General features: G+C 44.7%; 1 protein-coding gene and 1 long non-coding RNA gene across 2 annotated transcripts in view; one reads left to right on the forward strand and one right to left on the reverse strand.

Moving 5' to 3' along the window:
• Positions 1-16,526, forward strand: part of LOC144485064 (uncharacterized) — a 213,841-nt gene that overhangs the window by 11,846 nt on the left and 185,469 nt on the right. The window lies entirely within an intron of this gene.
• On the reverse strand, positions 4,162-13,462 carry LOC144485051 (uncharacterized). The gene is made up of 3 exons (XR_013496136.1): positions 13,382-13,462; positions 12,364-12,552; positions 4,162-4,783 (listed from the first exon to the last, which is right to left on the reverse strand). It is a non-coding gene; the product is annotated as an uncharacterized LOC144485051 (long non-coding RNA).

The following is a 16,526-nucleotide window of genomic DNA, read 5'->3' on the forward strand; positions in this document are numbered from 1 at the left end:
GGATTTACAAAAGGGAAATCATGCTTGACAAAACTACTAGAATTCTTTGAGGATGTAACTAGTAGAGTTGACCAGGGAGAACCGGTGGATGTGATTTATTTCGACTTTCAGAAGGCTTTGGACAAGGTCTTACATAACGGTTTTAAGTTATAAAGTTTAAAGTTTGTTGATTAGTGTCACAAGTAGGTTTACATTAACACTGCAATGAAGTTATTGTGAAAATCCCCCAGTCGCCATACTCTGCCACCTGTTCGGGTAGATTGAGAGAATTAAGCATGGCCAATGCAACTAACCAGCATGTCTTTCAGACTGTGGGAGGAAACCAGAGCATCCAGAGGAAACCCACGCACACACAGAGGGAACATGCAAACTCTACAAGTGACCCAAGCCAGGAATCGAACCGGGCTCCCTGGCGCTGTGAGACAGCAGTGCCAACCACTGTGCCGCCGTGCCACCCTGCTACTATGTAAAATTAAAGTACATGGGATTGTGGGTAGCGTCTTGAGATGGATAGAAAGCTGGTTAGCAGACAGGAAGCAAAGAGATGGCATAAATGGGTCTTTTTCCAATTGGAAGGCAGTGATTAGTGGGGTACCGCAGGGATCTGTGCTTGGACCCCAACTGTTCATATTATACATTAATGATTTGGACACAGGAACTAAATGTATTATCTCCAAACATGTAGATGATACAATATTGGGTTGGAGGGTGAGCTGTGAGGAGCATGCAGAGATCCTCCAGCGTGATTTGGACAGGCTGAGTGTGTGGGCATCTGCATGGCAGATGTGGTATAATGTGGATAAATATGCAGCGACCACTATGGGAATGTGGAAAATATGTAAGAAAATGTGGGTCCGTAACTCCCTTTCTTTAATATGGGGTGTGTCGTCTGGGCACATTCATCAGTCTGTGTGGGTTTGTGATGATTTCTGGACTCTATCAGTAGTACCATATCTGTGTGTCAGACTGATTAGTGTCATTCAGGATCAGGCTCTGTCAGTGAGTTCAGTAACAGTCTGTATCTGTCAGTGTCTGGTAATGGACATGTGCTGGAGAATGATTCTGAATCTGTCAGTCACCTGTTACTCTGACAGTGTGGGATTCATTACATAACCGCAGGCTTTGGGACAGTTTAACAGTCTGGATTCATTCCACATTGAAATTTCAGTGCAGAAACAGGCCATTGATGCTGTAGGTTTTTTCAAAAAGAATTCTAATTTTTGCCTTGTATTAAATCACTTTGTGTGAGCACAATTGTGGAGGATCATGCATCTTTTCATCTAACACGCCATTGTTAAGTAAAGGTAAGTGTAATTCACATTTTAATAATCAAATTGATTCCTTTATCATTCACTGTGTTTGGGAGAACTTTATACTTGAATGTTGAGCTCAGTTTGACTGTGAGAATTATTACAATTTCTGCCCTACACGTCTGAGGCTTTAAGTCAGGTATGTGATCTGTATCTCAGTTTGTACCAATTTATATGTATCCTTATTATAATAATCAGTGTGTGTCTCAGATTATACAATCATTTATTTCTATCTGGTATTTAATTGAATTGCAACTAATGCTACAATATTGTAGGACTGACACACTGACAATCTGATAGCGGGTGAGAATTTGGACTGGGATTTATGTATCTCCCTGTCAGTGGTACTGACTTGGGATGACATGGAAACAATGTCTGTCTCTCCTGCTCTGATTGATTGTTGGATTGAAAATGTGTCTCTGCAACCGGTTCTGCTGCCTGAGACTGTGGAACTGATGCACTCTGAGAGAGAACAGACATACTGTGTGTGAGGAGCTCACTGCACTGTTCATTGCAACTCAGGTGAGGAAACTTCAAACTAACATTGATTGGTTCAATGATTTGCCTGTCAGGAATAATTTACTCATTGTAACCCAATTACAGGTGAGGGAATAATACACAGCCCTTGTTCAATTTGATTTACTGTTGTCACATGTATTGGCATACTGTGAAAAGTATTTTTTCTTGTGCGCTATACAAGCAAAGCATACCATTCATAGAGTACATGGGGAGAAAGAAATGACAGAGTGCAGAATGTAGTGTTACATTCATAACTATTCTGCAGCAAAAGATCAATATAAGATAGGTCCATTCAAAAGTCTGATGGCAGCAGGGAAGATGCGGTTCTTGAGTTGGTTGGTACATGATCTCAGATGTTTGTATCTTTTTCCTGTTGAAAGAAGATGGATGAGAGAATGTCCGGGGTGCATGGGGGTCTTTGATTATGCTGGCTGCTTTTCTGACGTGATGGGAAGTGCAGACGGAGTCAATGGATGGGAGGCTGATTTGTGTGATGGACTGCGCTACTATAAGAACTGTTCGTAGTTTAAGGCGGTCTTGGTAAGAGCAGGAGCCATACCAAGCTGTGATACATCTGGAAAGGGTATTTTCTATGGTGCATCTGTAAAACTTGGTGAGAGTCATAGCGGAAATCATAGAAATTATAGAAACCCGACAGTGCAGAAAGAGGCCATCTGGCCCATCGAGTCTGCACCGACCACAATCCCACCCAGGCCCTACCCATATCCCTACACATTTCCCTCTAACCTACACATCTCAGGACACTAAGGGGCAATTTTAGCATGGCCAATCAACCTAACCCGCACATCTTTGGACTGTGGGAGGAAACCGGAGCACTCAGAGGAAACCCACGCAGACACGAGGAGAATGTGCAAACTCCACACAGGCAATGCTGAATTTCCTTAGCCTCCTGAGAAATTAGAGGTCTTACTTAACTATAGTGTCAGCGTGGAAGGACCAGGACAAGTTATTGGTGATCTCAACACCCAGAAACCTGAAGCTCTCGACAATTTCCATTTCACCCCCATTGATGTAGACAGGGACATGTCCTCCACGATGCTTCCTGAAGTTAATGACAATCCCCTTTGTTTGGTTGACATTGAGGGAGAGATTATTGTCGTTGCACTAATTTACCAGATTCTCTATCTCATTCCTATAGTCCGTCTCATCATTGTTTGAGATCCGACCCACTATGGTGGTATCATCAGCAAACTTGAAAATAGATTTGAAGCGGAATTTGGCCACACAGTCATAAGTGTATAAGGAGCATCGTCAGGGGTTGAGGATACAGCCTTGTGGGGCACTGGTGTTGAGAATAATCATGGAGGAGGTGTCGTTGCTTATCTTTACTACTTGCGGTCTGTGGGTTAAGAAGTCTAGGATGCAGTCGCAGAGGGAGGAACCAAGCCCTAGCCATGGTGTTTGAAGATGGGTTTTGTAGGAATAATGGTGTTGAAGGCTGAGCTGTAATCAATAAATGGGAATCTGACATGGGTCTTTGTTATCTAGTTGTTCCAGGGTTGAGTGTACGGTCAGGGAGATGGCATCTACTGTGGACCTGTTGCAGCAGTAGGTGAACTGTCGTGGATCCAGGCAATCTGGGAGACTGGAGCTGATCCGTGCCATGACTAACCTTTCGAAGCAGTTCATAATGATGGATGTCAGAGCTACCAGGCAATAGTCATGAAGGCACGATGCCTGGCTTTTCTTTGGTAGAGGGATGATGTCATCTTCTTGAAGCAGATAGGGACCTCAGATTGGTGAAAGGAGAGGTTAAAGATGTCTGCGAATACCCCTGCCAGCTGGTCCACGCTGGATCTAAGTGCCTGTCCCCGTACCCCATCCAGGCCAGTCGCTTTCCGTGGGTTAACTTTCAAGAAGGCTGATCTGAAGTCTGTGATGGTGACCTCGGATACAGGTTCGGCCAAGGCTTTCAGAGTGGAGGGCATCCTCTCTCTTCCTCAAAACAGACATAGAATGCATTGAGCCCATCAGGGAGAGGGGCATTGTCGCTGGCAATTCGACATGCCTTCATCTGGTAGCCTGTTTTGCCTTTCAGACCTTACCATAAACGGTGGGAGTCCATGTGGCGAGCCTCGGACTCTAGCCTGGTCCGGTACTGGCACTTGGCATCTTTGATGGTTCCCTGTAGGTCACATCTGGATTTCTTTACAGTTCAGGGTCCCCTGACTGGAACCCCTCGGACCTGGACTTCAGGAAGCAGTGGATATCCCTGTTCATCCATGCTTTCCGGTTGGGAAAAACATGGATTTGCTTCTTTGGCTCAGTCTTCTATGCAATGACTAAGGAAGTCAGTTACTGTACTGACGTACTCATTCAAGTGCTTATCTGAGGCCGCTGTACGGTCCATTCGGTGGATGGAGAAGCCCTGAGGTTGTAGGGCACTGTCCGGTGAAGCAGGTGTGGTCTGTGTCTCCGTGAAACAGAGCACACAGCAGTCTCTCAGTTCCCTTTGAAAAGTGAGTCTGGTTTTAAGTTCATCTAGATTGTGTTCCAGAGATGGAACATTTGCCAGGAGTAAGCTGGGGAGGGGGGCCTTGGAACCACATTGTTTCAGTCTCACCTGCAAGCCTGCGCGTTTCCCACGCTTCCTGGGGTGGCTGCTTCCTGTCGTGCCTGTGAGACGGTGTTTAGTCTGTGGGATCAAGGGTGTAGCTGTATCCTGTTTCCGCTTTGGTTGGTGTGTGGATGGAGGATTTGTTGCCATGGTCACGGTTCCTGCGTCGGCAGTCGGGTCTGAGCGGTTGGGAGTTCCGGGTCGCTGTCGGGCTGCGGTTTGAGTTTGGAGGGTGTTCACACCACACTCCGCCGTGGACGGGTTGAAGGCCGGTTAGTGGATGGGGTCTCCGGGGTCACGGCTGGGTCCACGTGTTCGGGTTCTCCGGGTCACTGCCAGGTCGGGGTCTTCCTTCCGAGGTCAGAGGATCTCTAGTCTTGCAAATAAATTTAAAAGAGCAGTTTTAGTAATTTATAAATCTCAGTATATAATCATAATGAACATCCACAAAGGAACCCCAGTGATACAAACATTGTCAATGTGTGACTGCAGGCCTCAGTGTCTGTGTACGAGATGCATGATCAGTGGCGGTAGGTGCTATGACAATTCAATGACATTCAGATAGAACTGAAACCCTGCACTGCTCCATGAATGGGATAACCGGATGGAGCAGGGACATTTGTAATGTTCATATTTCCATTCATTGCTCCCGTGTGATTAACCAGATCGTAATCAAAACCAAACAGTCTCTGTTTAAAATGTGTCCATCCTCGTTCTCACCTGGTGCCTGCAAGAGCTGCTCTTTGTCTAACTCCCCACATCCTGACTGTCTGCCTCTGCTTCCAATCTTCACTATCCAATAACAGACAACCAGGGGAGACTGGAATTAGAGTCATTACCGTATGGAAGGAGGCCATTCGCCACATCCAGTCCATGCTGGTTCTCCATGGAGCAATCCAGTCAGTCCCATTCTCCAGCTCTACCCCCATAGCCGACAAGTTTATTTCCCTCAAATGTCCCTCCAAATTCCTCTTTGAAATAATTCATCATCTCAGCTTCCAACCTCAGAGACAGCAACTTCCAGGTTGTCACTCGCTGCATGAGAAGTTCTTCCACACATCCCCCCAGTATGTCTTCCAAAACCTTCAACTTGTGCCCCCTCGTCCTTAAACTATCAGTGATTGGGATTAGCTTTTCTTTGTCTACCTGAACCACACCAGCCATAATCCTGTCCACCTCTATCAGATCTCTCTCTCAATCTGCTTTGCTCCAAAAAGATCAACCCCAGCTTCTGCAACCTAACTTTGTGGCTAAAACCCCTCATTGCTGAAACCATTCTGGTCAATCTCCTCTGCACCCGCTGAACCACCGTCACATGTTTCCTCAAGTGTGCTGAGCAGAACTGGACTCAATGCTTCAGCTGTGATCCAATCAGAGTTTTCAAAAGGCTCAGCATAACTTGCATGATTCTGTACTCAATGCCTGTGTCCTCATGGAGAGGGTCACTCATGTGGACGAGGAGGGTTTGAACTAAACTGGCAGGGGGATGGGCACCATTATATAGAATGGAAAAGAGGAATATCTAGAGAAAGAACAAAAATCACCGGCTCCAACGCACGCCTCCCTGATGAGCTCAATGCATTCTGTGCCCGCTCTGAGCAAGAGGTCAGCGAGAGCACGCCCTCCACCCTGGAATCCTGAGATGAATCTGTATCTGAGGTCACCATTGCAAATGTCAGAGCAGCTTTCTCAGAGGTCAACCCAAGGAAAGTGACTGCCTCGGATGGGGTACCCGGACGAGCACTCAGATCCTGCATGGATCAGCTGGCGGGCGCATTCGCAGACATCTTCAACCTCTTTTTACAACAATCTCAGGTCCCTACCTGTTTCAAGACGACGACCATCATCCCAGTACCAAAGAAAAGCTAAGCAGCGTGCCTCAATGACCATTATCCAGTGGCTCAGACATCCATCATTAAGAAGTGCATTGAAAGATCATGGCACAAATCAATTCCAGCCTCCCAGACTATCTGGATGCACTACAGTTCGCCTACCAGCGCAACAGGACACAGCAGACGCCATCTCCCTGCCCCTGCACTCAGCCCTGGAACACCTAGATAACAAAGACACTTACAGCAGACTTCTATTTATTGACTACAGCTCAGCCTTCAACACCATTATTCCACAAAACTCATCTCCAAACTCCGTGGCCTGGACCTCGGCTCCTCTCTCTGCGACTGGATACTGAACTTCCTAACCCACAGACCACAATCAGAAAGGATAAGCAACAACACCTCCTTCACGATCATCCCCAACACTGGTGCCCCACAAGGCTGTGTTCTCAGCCCCCTACTATACTCCTGATACACCTGTGACTGTGTGGCCAAATTCCGCTCCAATTCGATTTTCAAGTTTGCTGACGGCACCACCGCAGTGGGCCGGATCGCAATCAATGATGAGAGAGTTCAGGAACGAGATAGAGAATCTGGTGAACTGGTGCGGCGACAATAATCTGTCCCCCAAGGTCAACAAAATGAAGGAGATTGTCATCTACTTCAGGAAGCATCAGAGAGAACATGCCCCTGTCTACATTAACGGGGATGAAGTAGAAATGGTCGAGAGCTTCATGTTTTTAGGTGTCCAGATCACCAACAACCTGTCCTGGTCCCCCTCATGCCGACACTATAGTTAAGAAAGCACCACCAACGTCTATACTTTCTCAGCAGACTAAAGAAATTTAGCACATCAGCTACGACTCTCACCAACTGTTCGAGATGCACCATAGAAAGCATTATTTCTGGTTGTATCACAACTTGGTTTGGCTCCTGCTCTGCCCAAGACTGCAAGAAACTACAAAATGTTGTGAATGTAGCCCAATCCATCACGCAAACCAGCCTCCCATCCATTGACTCTGTATACACTTCCTGCTGCCAGCCAGCAGAATTCAGGACCCCACTCACCCCGGACATTATCTCTTCCACCTTCTTCCGTTGGGAAAAAGATAGAAAAGTCTGAGGTCACGTACCAACCGACTCAAGAACAGTTTCTTCCCTGCTGCTGCCAGACTTTTGAATGGACCTACCTTGCATTAAGTTGATCTTTCTCTACACCCTAGCTATGACTACATTCTGCACTCTCTCCTTTACTTCTCTATGAAAGGTATGCTTTGTCTATATAGCGCACAAGAAACAGTAATTTTCGCTGTATACTCATACACGTGAAAATAATAAATCAAATCATATAAGGTAGGAGTAGATGAAGAAGGAATCTCAGTGGAATACAAGGATAGGTTTGGAAAGCATGTGTGTAATCACACAAAGTGTCATCGAGTCAGAGGTTTACAGCATGGAAACAGGCCCTTTGGCCCAACTGGTCCATACCACCCCGTTTTTTAACCCCCTAATCTAGTCCCAATTGCCTGCATTTGGCCCATATCCCTCTATACCTATGTTACCCATGTAACTGTCTAAACACTTCTTAACAGACAAAATTGTACCCACCTCTACTACTACTGTGGCAGCTTGTTCCAGACACTTATCACCCTCTGGGTGAAAAAATTGCCCCTCTGGACTCTTTTATATCTCTCCCCTCTCACCTTAAACCTATGCCCTCTCGTTTTAGACTCCCCTACCTTTGGGAAAAGATATCGACTATCTAGCTGCTCGATGCTCCTCATTATTTTATAACACTCTATAACATCACCCCTCAGCCTTGTACGCTTCAGAGAAAAACGTCTCAGTCTATCCAGCCTCTCCTTATAATTCAAGCCATCAAGTCCCGGTAGCATCCTATAAATCTTTTCTGCACTCTTTCTTATTTAATAATATCCTTTCTATAATGTGACCAGAACTGTACACAGTATTCCAAGTGTGGCCTGATCAATAGAACCATAGAACCATAGAAAATTACAGCTCAGAAACAGGCCTTTTGGCCCTTCTTGTCTGTGCCGAACCATTTTTTGCCTCGTCCCACTGACCTGCACTTGGACCATATCCCTCCACACCCCTCTCATCCATGAACCCGTCCAAGTTTTTCTGAAATGTTAAAAGTGACCCCGCATTTACCACTTTATCCGGAAGCTCATTCCACACTCCCACCACTCTCTGCGTGAAGAAGCCCCCCCTAATATTCCCTTTAAACTTTTCTCCTTTCACCCTTAACCCATGCCCTCTTGTACAACTTCGACAAGACGTCCCAATGTCTTGTACAATTTCAAATACCCAATGTCTTGTACAACTTCAACAAGACGTCCCAACTCCTGTATTCAATATTCTGACCAGTGAAACGAAGCATGCTGAATGTCTTCTTCACCATTCTGTCCACCTGTGTCTTCACTTTCAAGGAGCTATGAACCTGTACCCCTAGATCTCTTTGTTCTATAACGCTCCCCAACTCCCTACTATTAACTGACTAAGTCCTGCCCTGGTTCGATCTACCAAAATGCATCACCTTGCATTTGTCGAAATTAAACTACATCTGCCATTCGTCAGCCCACTGGCCCAATTGATCACAATCCTGTTGCAATCCTAGATAACCTTCTTCACTGTCCACTATGCCAGCAATCTTGGTAACATAGTGGACAGTGTGGTGAATAAGGTTGGTGAGTTAGAAGCACAAATAGCCACACAGGAACACAAGAGAGTGTCAATGTTGAAAATGTGGTCTGGGAATGGAGAGAACCGGGCGATTACTATTCAATACAATGTGAACAGAAAAGAGAGAAGGGTAAAAGGTAGGTGTGGTGAGGAGGAAATAGAGCAGCAAATCTATAGGCAGATCATGCATTGTAGATACAGAATTAATTCCATTCTCACACAGACTGACAGGGAGGTTGACCACATGATCCAAGTGTCTGGAGGTGGTCACTTGAGTAACAGTGATCATTGTATCACAAGCTTGATATTAGCAAGGAACAATCTAAAGTAGCACTTCTGAATGGGAAGAGGACTAACCTCAATGGGAGGAGCTGGAATTGAGCCAGAGTAAACTGGAGCCAAAATCTGACAGGAAAAGCTGTCACAGAACAATGGGTGATCTTTCAGGAGATGTTTCAGGTACAGACTCGGTACATTCTAATCAGGGTGAAAGGGAGGGGAACCAAAGCCAGGGCTCCTTGGAGGATGAGGAAGATAGAAAGTATAATGAAACAATGAAGAGGCCATTTGATTGAGTTTGTTGAAGGGGTAACCAAGAAGGTAGATGAGGGCAGTGCAGTTGATGTTGTCTACATGGACTTTAGCAAGGCCTTTGACAAGGTACCGCATGGTAGGTTGTTGCATAAGGTTAAATCTCACGGGATCCAGGGTGAGGTATCTAATTGGATACAAAATTGACTTCTTGACAGAAGCCAGATGGAGGTTGTAGAGAGTTGTTTTTCAAACTGGAGGCCTGTGACCAGCGATGTGTCTCAGGGATCTGTGCTAGGTCCACTGTTATTTGTCATTTATATTCATGATTTGATGAGAATATATGAGGAATGGTTAGTAAGTTTGCAGATGACACTACGATTGGTGGCAGAGTGGACAGTGAAGAAAGTGATCTCCAATTGCAAGGGGATCTTGATCAATTGGGCCAGTGGGCTGACGAATGGCAGATGGAGTTTAACTGCGAGGTGATGCATTTTGGTAGATTGAACCAGGGCAGGACTGACTCAGTTAATAGTAGGACATTGGGGAAAGTTACAGAACAAAGAGATCTAGGGGTACATGTTCATAGCTCCTTGAAAGTGGAGTCACAGGTGGACAGAGTGGTGAAGAAGGCATTCGGCATGCTTGTTTTCATTGGTCAGAACACTGAATACAGGACTTGGAAAGTCTTGTTGAAGTTGTACAAAACATTGGTAAAGCCACACTTGGAATACTGTGTGCAATTCTGGTCACCCTATTTTAGAAAGGATATTATTAAACTAGAAAGAGGGTAGAAAATATTTACTAGGATGCTACCGGGACTTGATGGATTGAGTTATAAGAAGATGCTGGATAAACTGGGACTTTTTCTTCTGGAGCATAGGTGGTGATCTTATAGAGGTCTATAAAATAATGAGGTGCCCAGATCAGATGGATAGTCTATATCTTTTCCCAAAGGTAGGGGAGTCCAAAACTAGAGGGGAGAGATACAAAAGTGTCCAGAGGGGCAATTTTTTCACACAGAGGATGGTGAGTGTCTGGAACAAGCTGCCAGAGGTAGTAGTAGAGGCGGGTACAATTTTGTCTTTTAAAAAGCATTTAGATAGTTACATGGGTACAATGGGTATAGAGGGATATGGGCCAAATGTGGGCAATTGGGATTACCTTGACTTTGTTTTTTAAAAAAAGGGCGGCATGGACAAGTTTGGCCGAAGGGCCTGTTTCCATGTTGTAAACCTCTATGACTCTATGCATATCAGAAGAATTCTTCAAGTGAGAACCATTAGAGTGTGGAATTCACACTCTATCTGTCCATCTCTGTTACTGTATGAGAATGTGGAGTTAACTCATTCCCACTATCTGTCAATCTGTACATGAGAGCACGATTCACTCTGTCAGTCTCTGTTACTGTATCTCAGGGTGGAACGACAGTGAATTTCTTCCTGTCAGTTTATTTGAGGATGGATTAATTCTCTGATGTGTCAGCCTGTATTCGTGCAGGTGAGTGTGGAATTAAATTGATTCGCCAGTCTCAGTTCCTGTGTTTCAGTTTGCAATTACCTCTCTTGGGGCATCTTGACAAGTACATGAATGAGATGGGAATAGAGGGATATGGTCCCCAGAAGCGTAGGGGGTTTTAGTTAAATCAGGCAGCATGGTTGGTGCAGGCTTGGAGGGCCGAAGGGCCTGTTCCTGTGCTATAATTTTCTTTGTTCTCTGTCCTACCCTGGGGGTTGATTTGCTCAGTTGGCTGGACAGCGGGACCGTGATGCAGAGTAACCCCAACAGCGTGAGTTCATATTCCTGTACCAGCTGAGGATATTCATGAAAGGAGAGAGCAGCCTATGATCATCTGGGACTGTGCTGAATTTAGCCATTACCTTTCTGTCCATCTTTGTTAGCGTATATGAATATAGAATTAATTCTGTATCTGTTATTCTGCATTACTGTATGTGAATGGGGCATTAACACTGTTCATCTCTGATTTGCACATGAAGCTGGAATTAACTCTTCTCTATTCTTTATCCTTTACTGCAGTGTGGCATTAACACTCTGTCAATCTCTATTACTGTGTGTAGATGTGGAATTGACTCAATCAATTGATAATAATGTCTGTGTCAGTGTCTGATAGTGCATGGAAGTGGGTCACTGTCAGCTTAGCAAACTGCAGCGAGTGGAGGCTGATTCCTGAGATGAAGGAGTTCTCTTATGAGGAAAAATTAAACAAGTCTGGCCAATTTTCAGTGGAGACGAATGAGCGAGGATCGTACTAAAACATATAAGATTCTCAAGGGCTTGACAGTGTAGATGCTGAGTGGGATGTTGCAATGTGTAGGGGGAAACTGGAACTAGAGGCACAGTTTAAAGATAAAGCATCTCCAATTTAAGATGGAGATTAGGAGGAATTACTTATTTTAAGGGAACCTTAATTTTTGTCATTGAATAGATTCAATCTTGAGTTAGACAGATTTTTGAGCTACAAGAGAATCAAGGGTTATGGGGACAGGTACTGAAGTGGAGTTGAGGCCACAATCAGATCAGCCATGATCTTTCTGAATGGCAGAACAGGCCTGATGGGCTGAATGGCCTTCTCCTGCTCCTTTTTCTTATGTTCTGATAGTGTGTGTGTGGGACTAACTCTTTTTCTCAGTCTCTGTTACAGTTTTCAGTGTGGAATTAACTCAGTCTGATACTGCATATCAATGTGGAATTGATTCTCTGTCCAACACTTATTGTATGTGAGTGTGCAATGTTTCTTTAACTGCACAAGACACAGTTAATGATCTTTGATCAGAAGTGTTTTGACCCTACTGCTCTCAAATTTACTCAGAATTAAACCCATCACTTTCTCCTGCTTCTACAGACCAAAGTCACCCAAACAAAAACATACCTTCACAGAAACTGAGGGGCCGAATTCCAAAACCAACATCCAGCTTGATTCAAAATCGCTCTTAATTTGTCTATTTCAGGCCTCAGTTTTCTGAGCAACAGCTGCAATAATTCACAGGTGAAATCATATGGACGCTGGACATCTGAAACAAGGTGAAAATTCTGGAATACACAACAGGTCAGGCAGCATCTGTGGAGAGAGAAACAGAGTTCATGTTTCAGCTCACTGACAATCAGCCTACAATAAACTACTTGCTGATATCTGCTCATAGCGGTCACAGTTCCCACATGAGGAGGTAATGGTGTAGTGGTATTGTCACTGACTTGTGACCCAGAGATCCAGTGCAATTCAATGGGACCTGATTATCACCTCAGCACAGTGTGCAATTTGAGCTCAATTAAAATCTGGAATTAAAGGTCTAATGATGGCCATGTTGTAAAAACCCATTTGGTTCACTGATACCCCTTTAGGAAAGGAAACCCACCCACATTACCTGTTCTGGCCTCCCTGTGACTCCAGACCCACAGTATGTTTTTGACTCTTTAATGCCGTCTGAAATGGCCTAACAAGCCACTCAGTTCAAGGGAAATTAGTGCAATAAATGCTGGCCAAGCCAGTGATGAACACATCACATGAATGAAAACAATTCTCTGCGCCCCAGAAAGCGCTCTATCCAACACACTGACTTGCCCAGGCACTGAGAGTGGGCACGCTCCCCAGGGGCAGCTGCAGGACAATCGGTGCAGGAACTTTCCCCACTGCCACTTGTCTCCCATTCCACCAAGCTGCCTGTGTCCTTTTGAAGTTTCCCACTTTCCCCCTCACAGCTGCCAATGCCTCCAAGTTTGGTGGCGTGTGGAAATGTTGAGCTTGTGTCCTGTACACCAAGGTGTGTGTCATTAATATATATCAGGAGGAGCAGGGCTCCTAACACCGAGCCCTGGGGAACTCCACTGGAAACCTTCCTCCAGTCTGAAACACAACCATTAACCACTGCTCTCGGTTTCCTCTCACTCACACTGTTCCATATGGGGCGGTGAGGATGGCCTCGCTGCACCATCCGCTTCATGGTGCCGCTCCCCCAGCTCCCTCGCTGCACGTCCGCCGCGCATGCTCCGCGCAGACACGCGGTTTCCGAGGACGCGGCCGAACGGCAGCTGCGCCGTGCGGACCATTCTGAATGAGATCGACCGTATTCACCCGCGCGCTGTATCCTGGGTTCGTTATGGTGTGGAATGCCGGCGTTGGACTGGGTTAAATACAGTAAGAGTTTTAACAACACCAGGTTAAAGTCCAACAGGTTTATTTGGTAGCAAATGCCATTAGCTTTCGGAGCGCTGAAAGCTAATGGTATTTGCTGCCAAATAAACCTGTTGGACTCGAACCTGGTTTTAATTAAACTCTTCCTGGGTTAGTTACACAGGCCACCATTACATTGAATAAAACAGCACAAGGAATTAAATTTAAACCCATCAGCATTCCGAAAGAGATTTCCTCTCCCTTTAGTGCAATACTTCCTCTTATCTAAAGTACAGCCTCAAAATGTATTCCTATCCTTATTTGTCCAATGACATTTTGAATTTACTTTACATTCTAATTGGCTTCGATTATAGGCACCATATTCAAGATCACAGCAATTTGCTGCCCAATAGAACGACAAATGTGTTCCCTGACGGTTTTCTTTGTTCTTTTATATCATTCACAATGAACCCGTGCCAGTGTTTCACAGAAACATTTTATTTCAATTTACTCCATTGAAACTGATCACGATTTCACTCACCTCTCTGAAAACTCCTCTCAACCTTAGTACTGACTTCAAACGGTATGAATGCAGGAAGTATGAATTTAGTTTCGAAGTTCTGTAATTACATAACAAGTGAGCTGCTGCAGAGACAAACAGTTAATAGCAAATATTTCAGATCAACATCTGCCCATCAGAACTGTTTGAAGTTAGAAATGTAATACATTACAGGCAAATGGAGAGGAGAGGGGCTCATGTGAAAAAGAACGAAATGGAATATCTGTGACATGCACACATGCATTAAATAATAAGAATTAGTTACACAGTGAAAGGGATAATCATCAGATACATAAAGTAAGAAAAATCTGAATGGAGGAGAGGTGCTCTGAACACCAGGAAAGACCCAGGACAGAATGATCCACGTGAGAGTGAGATGCAGAATGAAAATGGCAGGTGACTAGAAACTCTTATCAAAAATTCAATCATCATTGTGAACTGATTGGAAATGTTCCAAGTGTGGGACATGGGAGCGACACACTTGAGAACCCTGCCAACCACAGAGCGGTGAGAGGATTGGTTGAGGAAAGGGAAGAAATATCAGAAGTTCCCGAATGGAAGGCCGCATTATCTTTCCTCACAGTTCAGTGTCTATATGCAGGAGAATTAGCTTTTGCAACATTATAGTTTTTCTAAAATTTCACTGCTAATGATGTGCTCTGCATTGGTAGATTGAGTGACTGCTTTGTGGAACATCTCCCATCAGTCCAGAAGCATGACTCAGATCCAATCCTGAACGAGAATCCCAAACCTAAATAAAGTAAACTAGGAAGTTATGAGAGGTGAGTTTGCTAAAATAGATTACGGATTAATAGATTCATAAAATGGCATAACGGTCGATAGGCAATAGCTAATATTTAATGTTTAATATTTAAGGCATAGTTGTGTGTAATGAAAGAGTTATACATTCCTTTCTGGCACGTAAACATAACTGGAAAGTGCCCCAATCATGGATAACAAAATAAATTAAATAGTATTGGATCCAAAGAAGAATATGAGATTATAAATGCGTGGAGCATCAGTCGGCCATTTGTCAGCTCGAGCCTGCACCGCCATTCAATAAGATCATGGCTGATCTTTTCATGAACACTTTACACAAATGATCAGTCGGTCCATTCTCCTTTGTCTGTGTCTCCTGACAGTCTCTTGCTGCTTTTATGTGTGTTCCATTCTTGCTGTATTAAGCATGGAATTGTGCCGCCAGGCGGAGCTGCCTCATTTTCTGACATTAAACAGCAATGCAACAGTGACATTTTGTCCTACTACAGCTCAACAATAATAAGCAGGAAGCTGTTAGGTAATAACAGAGTGGCGGAGTGGAAGCGTGCTGCGCCCATAACCCAGAGGTCGATGGATCGAAACCATTTTCTGCTATTCACCTTTTCAGGAGCAGTTTGAAAGAAAAACATTTTGCAGTTCCCCACAAGTGTCTCTTCTATTTCTTTGCAGGAAACAGTTATTTTCATCAACTCTCGCTTGCAATAAACAATTTGATCTGCAACAAGCTCACTGCTGTAAATGCTACAAACAGCTTTCCCACTTTCCTCAGGGCAGTTCTGACAGTCAAATGACCTTTAAATCACAGAATCCCTACAGTGCTGAAGGAGACTATTTGGCCCATTGAAACTGCACTGACTCTCCGACAGAGCATCCCATCCATGTCCTATAGCCAGAGCCCCACGCACCCACCCCGCTAATCTACCTGACCTTCATTTTTTACCACACAAAGGGCAATCTAGAATGACCAATCCACCCAACCTGCACATCTTTGGACTGTGGAAGGAAGCCGGAGTACCCGGTTTCCAGATGTAACTTGCCTGGGTGAATGCAGCTCCAACAACACTAGAAGTTTGACACTATCCAGTACAAAGCATCTGACTTAATTCGTTTCCCATCCACAAAGAGTCACTCCCTGCACCAAAAGTTAAAGTTAAAGTGTATTTATGAGTCACAATAAGGCTTATGTTACCATTGACAGACAGGGTCAGCAGTGCACACCATCTACAAGATGCATTGCCAGAATTCACAAAGGTTTATTTGACAGAACCTTCCAAACCCACCATGACTATAGCCAAGAAGGAAAAGGAAAAGCAGATGCATCAGAACAACATCACCTGGAAATCTCCCTCCAAGCCACTCATCATCAGGGCTTGGAAATATATCGTCGTTCCTTCAGTGTCAGTCGGTCAGAGTCCAGGAACTTCCCACTCCCCAACATCCCCCCCCCAAAAAAAAACGCACTGTGGGTGTACCTATATGGCATTGGCAGCAGCAGTTGAAGATTGCAGTTCAGCACCGCCTACCCCAGGGCAATTATGGGTGGCAATAAATCCTGGCCAGTGATGCCCTCATCCCATGAATGGAT

Source organism: Mustelus asterias, unplaced genomic scaffold (genome assembly GCF_964213995.1).
Source record: "Mustelus asterias unplaced genomic scaffold, sMusAst1.hap1.1 HAP1_SCAFFOLD_152, whole genome shotgun sequence".
NCBI lineage: Eukaryota > Metazoa > Chordata > Chondrichthyes > Carcharhiniformes > Triakidae > Mustelus > Mustelus asterias.